Source organism: Gopherus flavomarginatus, chromosome 5, assembly GCF_025201925.1.
Source record: "Gopherus flavomarginatus isolate rGopFla2 chromosome 5, rGopFla2.mat.asm, whole genome shotgun sequence".
NCBI lineage: Eukaryota > Metazoa > Chordata > Testudines > Testudinidae > Gopherus > Gopherus flavomarginatus.
This window is the reverse complement of record NC_066621.1, coordinates 115,117,311-115,130,054: the sequence shown is the minus strand read 5'-3', so window position 1 is coordinate 115,130,054 and position 12,744 is coordinate 115,117,311. Positions and strand designations below refer to the sequence as shown.

Below are 12,744 nucleotides of genomic sequence, written 5' to 3'. Positions count from 1 at the left end.
TCCAAGCACCAAATTTCTGAAGTTCAGCTAATTCACTGGCTTGTATACCCTGCACCTGCTTTTCCATAGTCCTTTATTAATTTCTCCCTTTAAAATAATCTCCTGATATTAAACATACCAGATAATACTGGGGAGGTGATCCACAGTCCAGTTTTCCCTGGCCTCCTGATGCTCTGCAGCATCAATATATAAGCAGGAAAGTGACCCACTTTTGTAACATAGAGCCACAGTTGCAACTTGCCAGGAGCCTTGTGGCTGCAGCAAATTTGCATAATCTAGTCATGTCTGTGGATTGTTGCTATAAATCAATGCTTTCATTTCACCTTATCATAGAAGGTCAGAGTTGGAAGGGACCTCAGGAGGTCATCTAATCTAATCTAATCCAATCCAATCCCCTGCTCAAAGCAGAACCAATCCCCAGACAGATTTTTGCCCCAGATCCCTAAATGGCCCCCTCAAGGACTGAGCTCACAGCCTTGGGTTTAGCAGGCCAGTGCGCAAGCCACTGAGCTATCCCCCCTCCATAGTCTCCAAGTAACTGTCTGATAATAATGAACTTTTGTGATAAGTTACTTGCACCAGATTCAAACTAGTGACCCAAGTGGTGAAAAGGTAGTGAAAAGCACAGAACCAATATTATGATGGTAAGTAAGTATCTTTTCAGATTATTCTGCTTCTGACTGTATAGCCTTAAGAAGCCTTTTCTACCTATTTGTGTTGCTATAGCTCAAGGGAGTAACAAATGTGTGTCTTCCAAATAGTTCAAGTTAGACTAAGCGAGAAGGTAGATTTTTACTTTTTTCAGGCAACAAAGGATATGTGAAAGCACAGAGAACATGAGCCTGTCACATTATACACAGGATCACTGGAAGGGTTCCTTCTACTAGCAAGGTAAGTGATTCAAGCTTTAAGAACTTTCACTTGCTCTGGGGAGCATGACTTCAGCATGGAGTAGTCTGTCAGTGTAGGGTGCCCTCTGCAGCCCATTATTTTTCTATGTAATTTGTTTCCCCTTCTCCCCAATACACTCTTTAATAAATAGCTATTTGTTTTATGTTGCAGTAACCTAGTTAATCATTCAAGCCATCATGCTACTATTCTGCACAATAGGAATGCAAGCAAAAGTTGATAGAGATTGCTTTCTTCGTTGAGGTAAGAATCATTAGCTGAGCCATATAGTTGGGATTCTCAGAAGCAGCTCAGTCCCAGACTAACCTAATGGTAAATAATAAATCAGCATCTCACTTTATCTTTGATAGTTCTTCTCTGCAGGAGTCACTGTGGGGGATGGAAGAGAGGGCACTGAACATGAAGAGGTATTTGCATCAGGAAGCTTTAGGAAGATGGCACTGAATGGAAGGAGGTATTTGCATCAGGAAGCTTCAGGAAGGAGGGGAAAACCTTAGAGATTGCTTCTTCCAGGTCAGCATTGTGATACAATGGTGGAGCACTGCAAGAAAATTAGCATTCTATGCTGCCCATCCTGTATCTGTTCTGTTCTCGGAACTGATTCAAGCAAAACTGGGATCCCCTTCAAAAGTATTCGTTTGGGCTGCAAGAAAGGCCCAAGATTTACTTTGCATATGTTTTCCCCTTATTCCACCTGGCCTCAATGCCATGCAAGCTAGCTGGGGTCAGCACCCTTGGCACCTAGGATGGAAAGATGAAAACGAGCATTGCAAAACATTTGTAGGGCTAATGTCAAGTTAAATAGCAAATATCATTTAGTTTCCTTTGTGAGTAGGGCTGTCCTCAGAGGCTAGTCCAAAAGGCAGCACTGCCAATTTATCACCTAGTGATTTACTTGAATTCCAGACACTACAGTGTCTGCATTTCATGGACTAACTCCAGAAGAAAGAGGGTTGTTGGGATGTCATCAGCATGATATTATGCACATATTGGGCTGTTATTTTCTGTCTTCTGTTTCAGTTATATTAGGGTTGTCCCTTATCCTCTAGGTAGATAGTGCCATTACGAAGGTGAAAGCAGAAGGAGCAGGGGACAACCCTATGTTGACAATCTCCTAAGCCTGTTTTTTATACCAGTGATTTTAATAGTATCAAAAGGTTCTGTCTACACAAATTTAATCCAATGTCTAAAACTAGATCTCGGTCTAAATTTAAGAGCTGTATATAGGCTCACTGAGCCTGGCTGAGAGTATCCAAAGGAGATTGTTCTGGGGAGGATCACTTATATATGACATAGGTAAAAGTGAGGAAAAAAGTACGATTAAAATAAAATGTTAAGAGAGAGAAATTTGCAGGGAATGGGAAAATGTATGCCAAGATGTAAAAGAACAAGTAGTGTTACAACTAATTGATAACAGTGAGAGTTCTGCATGTGGAATGACAAGGATAGAAGCTGACCTACTGTGAGCAGTTTAGGAAAAATATGAACGGTCGGCTCTCAGCTGTCAGTTGTGATTTCATCAGGTCCAGGTGTTTCCTCTAGGGTGACCAGAGGGCAAGTGTAAAATTGGGACAGGGGGTGGGGGGTTATAGGTGCCTATATAAGAAAAAGCCCCCAAAATCAGGACTGTCCCTATAAAACTGGGACATTTGGTCACCCTAGTTTCCTCTCACTTTCATTTCTGAGAGCACCTTGCCTTTCTTCGTCTGCTTAAGGGTGGCCATGCTACCTTTGTTCTTTGCCAGTCTGAGATTATCCTGCCCAACAAGATGATCACTGAAAGAACTCTATCAAAGAAAACATGTGTTCATGGACATGAAACAGTGAATAAGAATGAGCCCTGGAATAAAAAAAAATAATGAAAATGACTGGTAGGGGATTCAGAGCTGTCAGGAGCATCTTTAGAAATTGAGACACAATGAGACAAATAAGATTCTTCAGCTTCTGACTTTCAGCTGAAGAGAAGGAATTTACCTAAGGAGCAGAGATATGAAAATTAACCAAATGCATTGAGCAGCAGATACAGATAGTGCTGAGACCGTTGATGTAACAGATTCTAGGAACAGCTAAGAGAAAATGCAGAACAAATGCCTGGATTAAGAGCCTGGCAAAAGTCAGAGGTGTAATGGGAAGAAACCCCAGAAAAATTAGTAATAGTATTGAGCAGGACATTTATCTTATAGCTATGACTGCAGCTGGTGACTGAACTGATCCATTGATTCATTTTAAGGGGAATAAAGACAAAGGGCTATCAAAAGTACAGGTCTGTTGAAATAAAAACATATAAAACAATAACACAGATGAGTCTCACTGAGACAGGGAGAAGTAAAATAATGCTGCAAATAGTTTTCTCCATGCCTTGGATTAATATAGCTGCTGAAGATATTGCAGTGAATTGTCTCCATGGTACTCATCCTAAGGACAATCACATCAAAAACTGTGAGTAGCTTTTTGTAGGAAAAGTATGACATACATATATTCTGGTAAGAAACTGATCTGTATTTCCTAGCCCTAATGAGTTGACACTAGACAGAGTATACAATAGCCACTGTTACAATTTTCATTCAAAAAAAATATCAAAGCACCAATTTGGGCCCAAACATGTAATCCAAGCGGAACTTCCACTGTAGTCAGTGAGTTTTGCCTGCATGAGGACAACAGGACTGAGCCTTTTCTCATTAGGTATACATGCTAGCTAGAAAAAGTGATGTGACTTATTTACTACTCTAAGATTATTCTTTATTTTGGGCAATAGGATAGAGGTAATTTATTATAAATAGTTAGGCTGCAATAGGCACTAAGACGCTTGATCCTGTTCCCAGTTAAATCAATGACAAAACTCATATTGATTTAAATGGGAGCAGTCGGGCAATTAGACAAGATTTAGTAAGAGTCTAATTGTCCCTTCTGCAGAAAATTCACAGAACAGGATTCTGGGGAGGAGGGGGAATGGTTTTTACCGCCTAACTCTCTGTTTTCCCTCAAGACCCATACAACTTTCAGAAGCCCAGGGCCATCTGCACAGGAGGCTCTGGCTCTTAGGCCCTGGCTGCCAGAAAATACAGCTTCTGGAACCCCCTTCTTTCCCCAGACATCCCTGCAGGGCTTGGGGGATGATGTACATCCTGACAGCCCTCCCCCTTCTACCTCAACTCTACTCACAGATCTGCCACCCCATGAAAGGCCTTTGTGGACATGGAGGCAGCTGACACTCCTCCACCTTGCCCCTAGATTGCAGTTTTGTGCATGGAGAGTCCCCTATACACATGGACACTAGGAGGGAGATATCCCTTTTCCCCAAGTGCTAGTGTGTGACTTATTAATCTCTCTTAGCCATCCCAGTCATACCTGGAGCCTAGAGGAGGTTGTTGTTTTTTTTAGTGTAAGCCATTTAGTTGAACAGTTTAACCCTCATCTCAGTAGCCTGCCTAGTCCAAGGATTTAATCAGTAGATGAATCTCAGTACCCACAGATAGATCTAGATCTGGAAAACCTTGTATAGTTTAGTCCCTGGGTACACACTATTATTTTTCTAAATTATACTTCACCATATCACTAAGCTTTCTAACTTCATATAAATTGTACCTTCTAGGTTAGCAGGCTACTACTATTACAAGGAAGGCTCTGTTCTTTTAAAAAGAAAAGTGATTTTTAAAAAGTGTTCAGTTGGCTGGAGAGAAAATGCAAACCAGTTTCCTTTGTTTCTAATTAACACAAGCTCTTTAAAGAAACATTCCTAGGAAAGCTAAAAAGTAATAATTTTAAAAGAAAAGAAATTGTCTGCTTTGTAGCAAAAAGCAGCATGTTTGCACAGAACCACCTGTCTATCCAACTACTATAATAATTAATAATAGTCTTTATCACTTGTATATTATTTTTCACTCATAATCTCAAAGAAGGCTAAGTAACATTATCCCCATTTTAAAGATTGGAAAACTGAGGTACAAAGTGATTACGTGGCTTTCCTAAGGCCACAAAGAGAGTCATTGTCAGACTCAATAATTGAATCCATTTCCCCTAACTTCTAGTACAGTGCTTCTCTTCTACATCCTCTATCCCAGATAACTAGAAAAACTTTATAAAATTACTCAGGCCATGTCTACATCTAAAGTTTTGCAGCGCTGGTTGTTACAGCTGTATTAGTACAGCTGTATAGGGCCAGCGCTGCAGAGTGGCCACACTTACAGCAACCAGCGCTGCAAGTGGTGTTAGATGTGGCCACACTGCAGCGCTGTTGGGCGGCTTCAAGGGGGGTTCCGGGAACGCGAGAGCAAACCGGGAAAGGAGACCAGCTTCGCCGCGGTTTGCTCTCGCGTTCCGCGAACCACCCTGCAAACCGCAGGGAAGGAGACCTGCTTGCTCGGCGGTTCGGGGAACGCGAGAGCAAACCGGGAAAGGAGACCCGCTTCGCCGCGGTTTGCTCTCTCGTTCCCGGAGCCACCCAGCAAACCGCAGGGAAGGAGACCTGCTTGCTCTGGGCTCCGGGAACGAGAGAGCAAACCGGGAAAGGAGACCAGCTTGATTACCAGAGGCTTCCTCCTTCCACGGAGGTCAAGAAAAGCGCTGGTAAGTGTCTACATTGGATTACCAGCGCTGGATCACCAGCGCTGGATCCTCTACACCCGAGACAAAACGGGAGTACGGCCAGCGCTGCAAACAGGGAGTTGCAGCGCTGGTGGTGCCCTGCAGATGTGTACACCTTCAAAGTTGCAGCGCTGTAACTCCCTCACCAGCGCTGCAACTTTCTGATGTAGACAAGCCCTCAGATTGTAATCCTATATTTGCTGTTTAAATAAACCAATAACTCTATTTTAATATTTCAGTTTTCTCATATATACAAATAAAATAAGCATAAGCATCCCAAAGACAACTTCTTATTAATAAATAAATACAGTGAGTATTAATTCTTGAAATACCATAATCCATGTGTGTGGTAATTAGCGAAATAAATTCCAAAACAAACCACTATCCAGTTTAACCTTAGGAAACTGATCAGATAAGTAGTTATAATTTAGGACTACCTCATCTGCAGTGTTTTAGTGAAAGCCATTTGTGCTGTGCAAGGGAGTATCTGTGGTACTGGAAAAGGGACTGAGTTGGGCATCTGTCCTGCAATGAGACCTGCTCTGCCTCAAAATCATTATCGCTTGAAATGGGATTTTATTATGACCATAGCATTATATGTAGTCCATGAATTCAAGCAAAAGTGCTCACTCATAAACTTGTAAATTGCCTGATTTAGAACTAAATTATGTCTTCTGTGTGGTACCTTAATGGGAACTGCAAGTTCATAATCAATATTTGGCCTGTAATCATTATTGTAGCAAGCCCCAAACTATCCTTGGAAAACAATGTTATTGTCATTGCTTGTGTATACTTGCAACAACATTGCAGTTTTTAATCATTGATGAATTACAAGAAGGTAGACTGTAAAGTAATGCACTTTATATTGCAGGCAAAAATACACAGTGGTATTCAAATTACCTGATTTAGGGCCCAATCCTGTAAATGCTACCTCTTGAGAGTAGTACTTAATATTATGAGTTGTCCCATTAACTATAAAAGCCTGCTCCAGCTCCATTGAAGTATAAGGCGTTGGTAGCTTTTCCAGTGTCAGTGTATGAGTGTTTGATCAACTCCTATTGGGATTACTTATAGCAATACAAAGTAGTAAGGGTCTACAGTTTCAGTACCTTAAGTAGCTCAAACCATCACCTTCTGAGAGTTATGGTACTTAGAAAACTGTAATTCTTCTAATCATGCATCTGACGAAGTGGGTATTCACCCACAAAAGCTCATGCTCTAAAACGTCTGTTAGTGTATAAGGTGCCACAGGATTCTTTGCTGCTTTTACAGATCCAGACTAATACGGCTACCCCTCTGATACTAATCATTATATCATATCTCTGACTCACAACAAATATTCACACTCTTCTTTGATAAGCTCCTCTGTGGTTCCACAATATCTGTGCTTGCCAACATGATACCAATAGAAATAGTTTTGTAAATAAATATCTCTTCCTCCTAAGTGTTTAGGCTTTACTTTATTTGTTTGCCAATTTAAACATATTCTTTAAACACTGGCACGTCCTTGACAGCAGCAGAGTTGGTTAAGAAGTTGGAAATTTGATGATGACCTTTAATTTTCAAGCAATATTTTTAATGAGACATTACGACCACTTTTAGTGAACACAAACCAAAAGTTTATATCTGGCAGATTTTAACTGTGCCATTCATAATCTAAGTAAGTGTCATATTATTATGTACCCTAAGAGAAAATATCTGATTTACTTTTACAAGTTAGTCGTAATCCTTACAGTGAGTAGGGCAGAGCCTCTCCTGTTTTGATAGAAGTCAAAAGCAATAAGTAAAAATAAAGCATTTTCACTTAGGTAATATGCTATCCTATTTATCTATTAGGGCTCTAATTGTGCACTGATTCATTGAGACTATGCAGGAGTTTAAAGTTAAGCCCCTGCAGAAATCTTTGCTGGATATAGCCCTGAACTTTTAATTTAGTTTTTAAAGGTTGACCTTATTACTGGCTGCTCTCCACTTTCTTAGTGTTATCCTGGCAAATTCTCCAGACTTCAGTCCCAGTTCATTTCATCTGCTCCCTATAGGGTCACATTTTGACCTTGAATATATATGTGTGTGTAGTTCTCATTGACTTCATAGCTGAAAAGCTCGGTCTTTTGGGACATAACAAGCCCCATATATGCAGACTATGCAATTAAAAGGTCAACCCTATGCATAGAGGGGATTAAATCTGCTGTGGCTCCAGCAGTACAGAGAGGTTGGAGAGTCCAGGGCCAAAGTTACTAAAAAGAATTATGGAGATTCTGTTTGTGAGCCTGCAGAGGCTGAGGTTTGGTATGAGAGCGACTCCCTGATAGCGATCCTGCAAAAGGTGATGGGGAAAGGGCCTCTTGCCCCGACCCTAAGATGATAATAAGAAAGGATTCTGTCCACAATCCTGCAGCTAGTGTGGGGGAGATAGAACCCTTCCCAACAGCAGCGATTAGGGGCTATCTGAGAAATTTGGGTTCCCTCCATCACTGTTTTGGGTGCTTTCTCTCACTCATCATTTAAAGAGGAAGAAATCTGAAGCTGGGTAAATTCCAGAATCTCGCTTTAAAGAGAGCTCCCTTTTGGAGCTGTCGGCCTGTGGGAGGGTCTTATGCTGCTTGACTCTTCACTGACTGCCTCTTAGCTGAGGAAGAACTGATGCCGCATGAGGAGGTAACGGAAGGCACTTAGTGTGGTAAGTGCTTTTTCTGATGTAATTTCCTAGATCCTGAGTATCATAAGAAGCTCCATCCCTTGGTTTGGGGAAGCTGTGTAAAGCCAAAATCTGCTTCATGCAGCCAGCTACAGAGAAGAACTAACCTTCAGAATAGGGAACACCTAGCAGGGCTGTGGTGCTCAGGAGGTTCACAGAGCTTGGAGATCCCTGGAGTCACTGGGGCAATAATGAGCTGGATAGAACCCTAAGCAAAACCAGCCTCTGCATACTATGCCATGGAATCTCATTGGGACTCCTATTCTAAGGAAATATCACTGACATTCACTTCCCCTCAGTAAAGTCCTTTACTCCATGGATTCCACTGGGCATGCTCAAAGGGGGCTACAGATGTTCCACTGCAGAGGCTAGTGATGGTGGAGGGTGTTCCTCTGATGGATGAAATGTCACACCTGCTCCTGCATATGTGATCATACTTCCACACAATCTACAGTGCATGAGCATTGCTAACTCAGCTCAAGGAGATTCATCTTTATCTCATTTGTGATAGGGCCCTGAATTTTTTGTAGCAGAAAGTCTTGTGTTTTATGAACTGTGAAATGCATGAGTAGCATTTCTGGTAGCATTAGACAGGGAGGAACTTTAAATAAACCACCCCTGTGTTTTGTTATATTCAACCCTTCTATTACTGTGAATTCAAAACTGAAATCACTCCAGGACAACCATTTATGACAGCCATTGGTCTCTACCACACATCCCTCTAATACTAACGGAGAGCTAAAGGCACACAGCTGAATTAAATCTGTCTTCCCAGCTGACTTAAAGAATAGGCCCCATCAGCCCAGGAAGAAAGGTCCCAACACAGTCCTGTGGGGTGGGAGAATTATCGAGTGGGGTGAGATAGGGCCACCTGGGGGGGGGGGTAAGTGGGGCAATTTGCCCCAGGTCCTGGGCCCCACGAGAATATAGCATTCTATAATATTGCAACTTTTTTTTTATGGAAGGGGCCCGTGAAACTGCTTTGCCCGAGGCCCCATGAATCCTCTGGGCAGCCCTGGGGTGAGAGGGAAGAACGTTCCACAATCCCCATCACCCAAAATGTGAGCTATCAAACCCACCCTTCCCTCAAGAAGAGCCATTTCACCTAGACTTAGTAGCATTTGCATATGCACTGCCAGCCACCGTCAGTTCTGCAGCTTGTGCCTATAGTGGTATGGAATTATTTGATTTATTATGGCCTTTAAAGTTGAGCCAACCTTTTTCTAGGATAGGTAAACCTGCTGCAATTCTAGGATTTCAACATTTTGCCTGGAAAACCACATATATTGCCTATTTAATAGGTCCTTTGTTAGGGCTAAAGGTCCAGTTCAATAACAGTGATTGTTTTGCTTCCTTACTTCTCTGTTGAAAGCCCCACCTGAACCCTGAAAGATCATGTTTGTTGTTTGAGTTGGATTTCACAATAGGACACCATAGGGATTTGTGCATGTTTTACTCAAATTCACTCCTTAGCTACTGCTAGTATGTTATGATAACTCCAGAAACAAGGTGGGTAAGGTAATACCTTTTATTGACCAGCTTCCGTTGGTGAAAGAGAGAAGCTCTCCAGCTCACATAGAGCTCTTCAGACTTGAAGAAGAGGTTTGTGTAAGCTTGAAATCTTGTCTCTTTCACCAATAGAAGCTGTCAATAAAAGATATTACCTCACCCACCTTGTCTCTAATATCCTGAGACCACCAGAGCTTCAGCAACACTACACAACAATTATGACTCTATTAACTTTCAAAATAAACAATGTGTTTTGAAAATTGGCTTTGTGAGAATGGGTACAGGGCACCCAATATACAAGATAAACATTTATTTTTACAGTTCCATAAATTATAATATAAACATTACACCCAGCGTTCAAAATAAATGCTTATTTTTGACACTGGTGAAAAAAAAGCCAAAGTATTTTAACAGGTCTGTTTCCATATTTAAAAGGATCCACCCCAGGCCACATATAAATGTGGGTATCCTGACAATTTGAACTATCCAAATAACATGTATATATCTAGCAGCATTCACAAAAATTAACTTAAAGTATGTACTACATAGCTTAATTGGATGGTAAACTATTTACCAAAAAGTATGTTGCTTTAAACAAATAAGACATACATTTCCTTATTATCCAATGGTCTTTGTGTCCAATTGTAATGATTGGACAGCCACTATTTATTTGTAGTTTTAATTTTAAAGATCTGTTCCCCTCTGTAGCTGGTTTAGTGCACAGATATTCTCTGATCTGTTTTAGAGCAGGAATGTCGACGATGTAACCAGATATATTCTGATACCTAAATTACACCGGAATTAAATCTAGAAAAAGAATGGATGCTAACACATCAATACAAATCATAGGATAAAACAAATTCCTGGCAGTACAGCATCGCTACAACAATGTGCAAAGCGATAACTCCCATGACTGTGAAAAAAACAAAGAACTTTGTTACGTGACTAACTTGTTACAATCAAGTAATTAAAGAATCCGGAGTTGTTAGGGCCGGATCCTTAGCGGTGTTGTTGCGGATCTCAACATCTTTCAGGAGCTGCTCAGCACCGATCAGGATCGGGACCAGAAGTGACTGTTTTCTAAACTAATGTCTTCTTTTATATCTTTCCCCCCTCGATACTTCATGAATCTGATGGACCGGATCCTGTTCTCAGCGACTCCAATGTGAGCAGGATCGAGCCCTGTGTAGGCGAATAACTTATCGGTGAACCTTCAACTTGCAAAGTTATCTGCTTCATTCAAAATAAAGAACTCGAGGAACCCCTACTACTGCTTGGTGGGAAGAATTCTTGTGCATCTGCGCTACAAATTCTTTGCTTCCTCTATTAGGAAAACATACTGTTTAGTTTGGAGTGTCAGAGAGAGAGAAAATACAAGAAAACAGGTTAAATGTTGGAGACTACTCTATTATTGGACAATCTGCGAGTCAGTCACCCAACTGGCGCAACAAAAATGGGGGTAGGAGAGGAGGATGGAGACGAAACACCCGAATTCCCTGGTGACATTTGTGTTGATTTCATCAATCAGACTTCCTGGCAATTCTCCAGAATCCTGCTCCGGGTAATAGTTATTTACCCATTATTAACAACACGTGAATTCCAAAATACTGATAATTTTGCAGAATTTCTCATATAATGTGTCCCCTTTATACTTGTGTATAGTTCCTCTTTGAAGGAGTGACTCTGAACTGTATATGTTGTCACCGTCTATAGTTATAGGTGCCCGTTCCGTTTGGATTTATTGTGATATGGAAATAACACTTAAATCCTGGCTGTTGACAACCGTTCTGCTTTAATCCTGTATCTTACAATCACACCTCTTTATTTGCATGAGAGTGAAATTAAAGGTAGAAAAATCGATTCATTTGAATAGCTTAATCGAGATTCATTTTTCAAATGCATCATTGTATTTGAAATGGGCTTTTGCCTGTAGACACCAGAGGAGATAAAGGATTCAATTCAGAACGAAAAAGGGTGTTGCCCGTGTGAGTGGGATCACGGAACCATGTAGTGTAGTTAAATGTCACTTGTACAAGTGATTCACCAGACATTTAAAATCTACTTCCCTGTATGTTCACTTTAAGGAGAAGAAAATTCCTTTTACAGTTTAGCAGGATAAACAAAACAAGCAGAAGCTAGGGGAAGAGACACTCCATTATTTCAAGGCAGATCATTAGTTAAGGAAAAACTACTTAACTGACAAAATCCGAGGCAAGAAAATTCATGTGGAAAAGACTAAAAGAAACCGTTGACCCAATAAAGTGTTCTTACCTGTCTAGGCAGGTAAACTGATCCCAAAAGAGAGGAAAGTAAATGCAACCTTATCGCATCTCACCTGTTCGTGAACTCCTCCTGCTGAGCGACTCAGAGTTCAACCCTTACATCAAAGACAGATTCGAAAATGGGTATCGTGTGAGTCTGAGGCATACTTTTAAAACAAAGAGATTTCATATGCTCGGCTGGCCTGGGAGGTGTTAAAATGCACGAAGCTATATTTTGCCCCACAATTGCTATGGTGAACCTTTTCCTCACTGTTGACATTTCATTGCTGAAGTGGTTTTATTCGGTCTAGATCCTTGCATAAAATGGCATTTTGTCTTGGTATTTAGTGGAATTCAGGTGCTCTTTAAATCAATCGAAGTACGTTCTGGGAGTGAGAAAGGAGGATTCAGGCTTTCACAGTTTGTGTTGTCTGCCCAGTATTGAAAAGAAACACTTTCTACACCCTGCGATCTGGCAACTTCAGGATTTTCGTTGTATTGCCATTCGTGCGCGTTTTTGTATGAAATGGAAGTAACAGGATTTTCCTGTTTCTGCGTCTTCTCTTCTGTAGAAAAGAAATAAGCTGCTTTTTCCAGATAGATAGATAGATAGATAGATAGATAGATAGATAGATAGATCACCAAGTTTAGCCCAAACAACTTTAACCCTTCCCCATAATACTCTAATAATATAGAAATCCTTTCTGATAATGACCAATTCTATGGTGCAGATCTGCAATTAAATTTATATACGGGAAAATGAAACGAAGTCTATACATTAAC

General features: G+C 40.9%; 1 protein-coding gene across 3 annotated transcripts in view; it reads right to left on the bottom strand.

Annotated features, from left to right (window-relative positions):
- TTC6 (tetratricopeptide repeat domain 6) overlaps nt 1-12,500 on the bottom strand; it is a 153,219-nt gene extending 140,719 nt beyond the window's left edge. For 2 of the 3 annotated variants that reach the window (XM_050953842.1, XM_050953843.1), the window contains exon 1: nt 12,036-12,500. The gene's annotated coding sequence lies outside the window, so the exon portion shown is untranslated. The remainder of the gene's footprint in view (nt 1-12,035) is intronic. The other variant, XM_050953838.1, reaches the window with a different exon arrangement.
- Between the last annotated feature and the right edge of the window lie 244 nt (nt 12,501-12,744).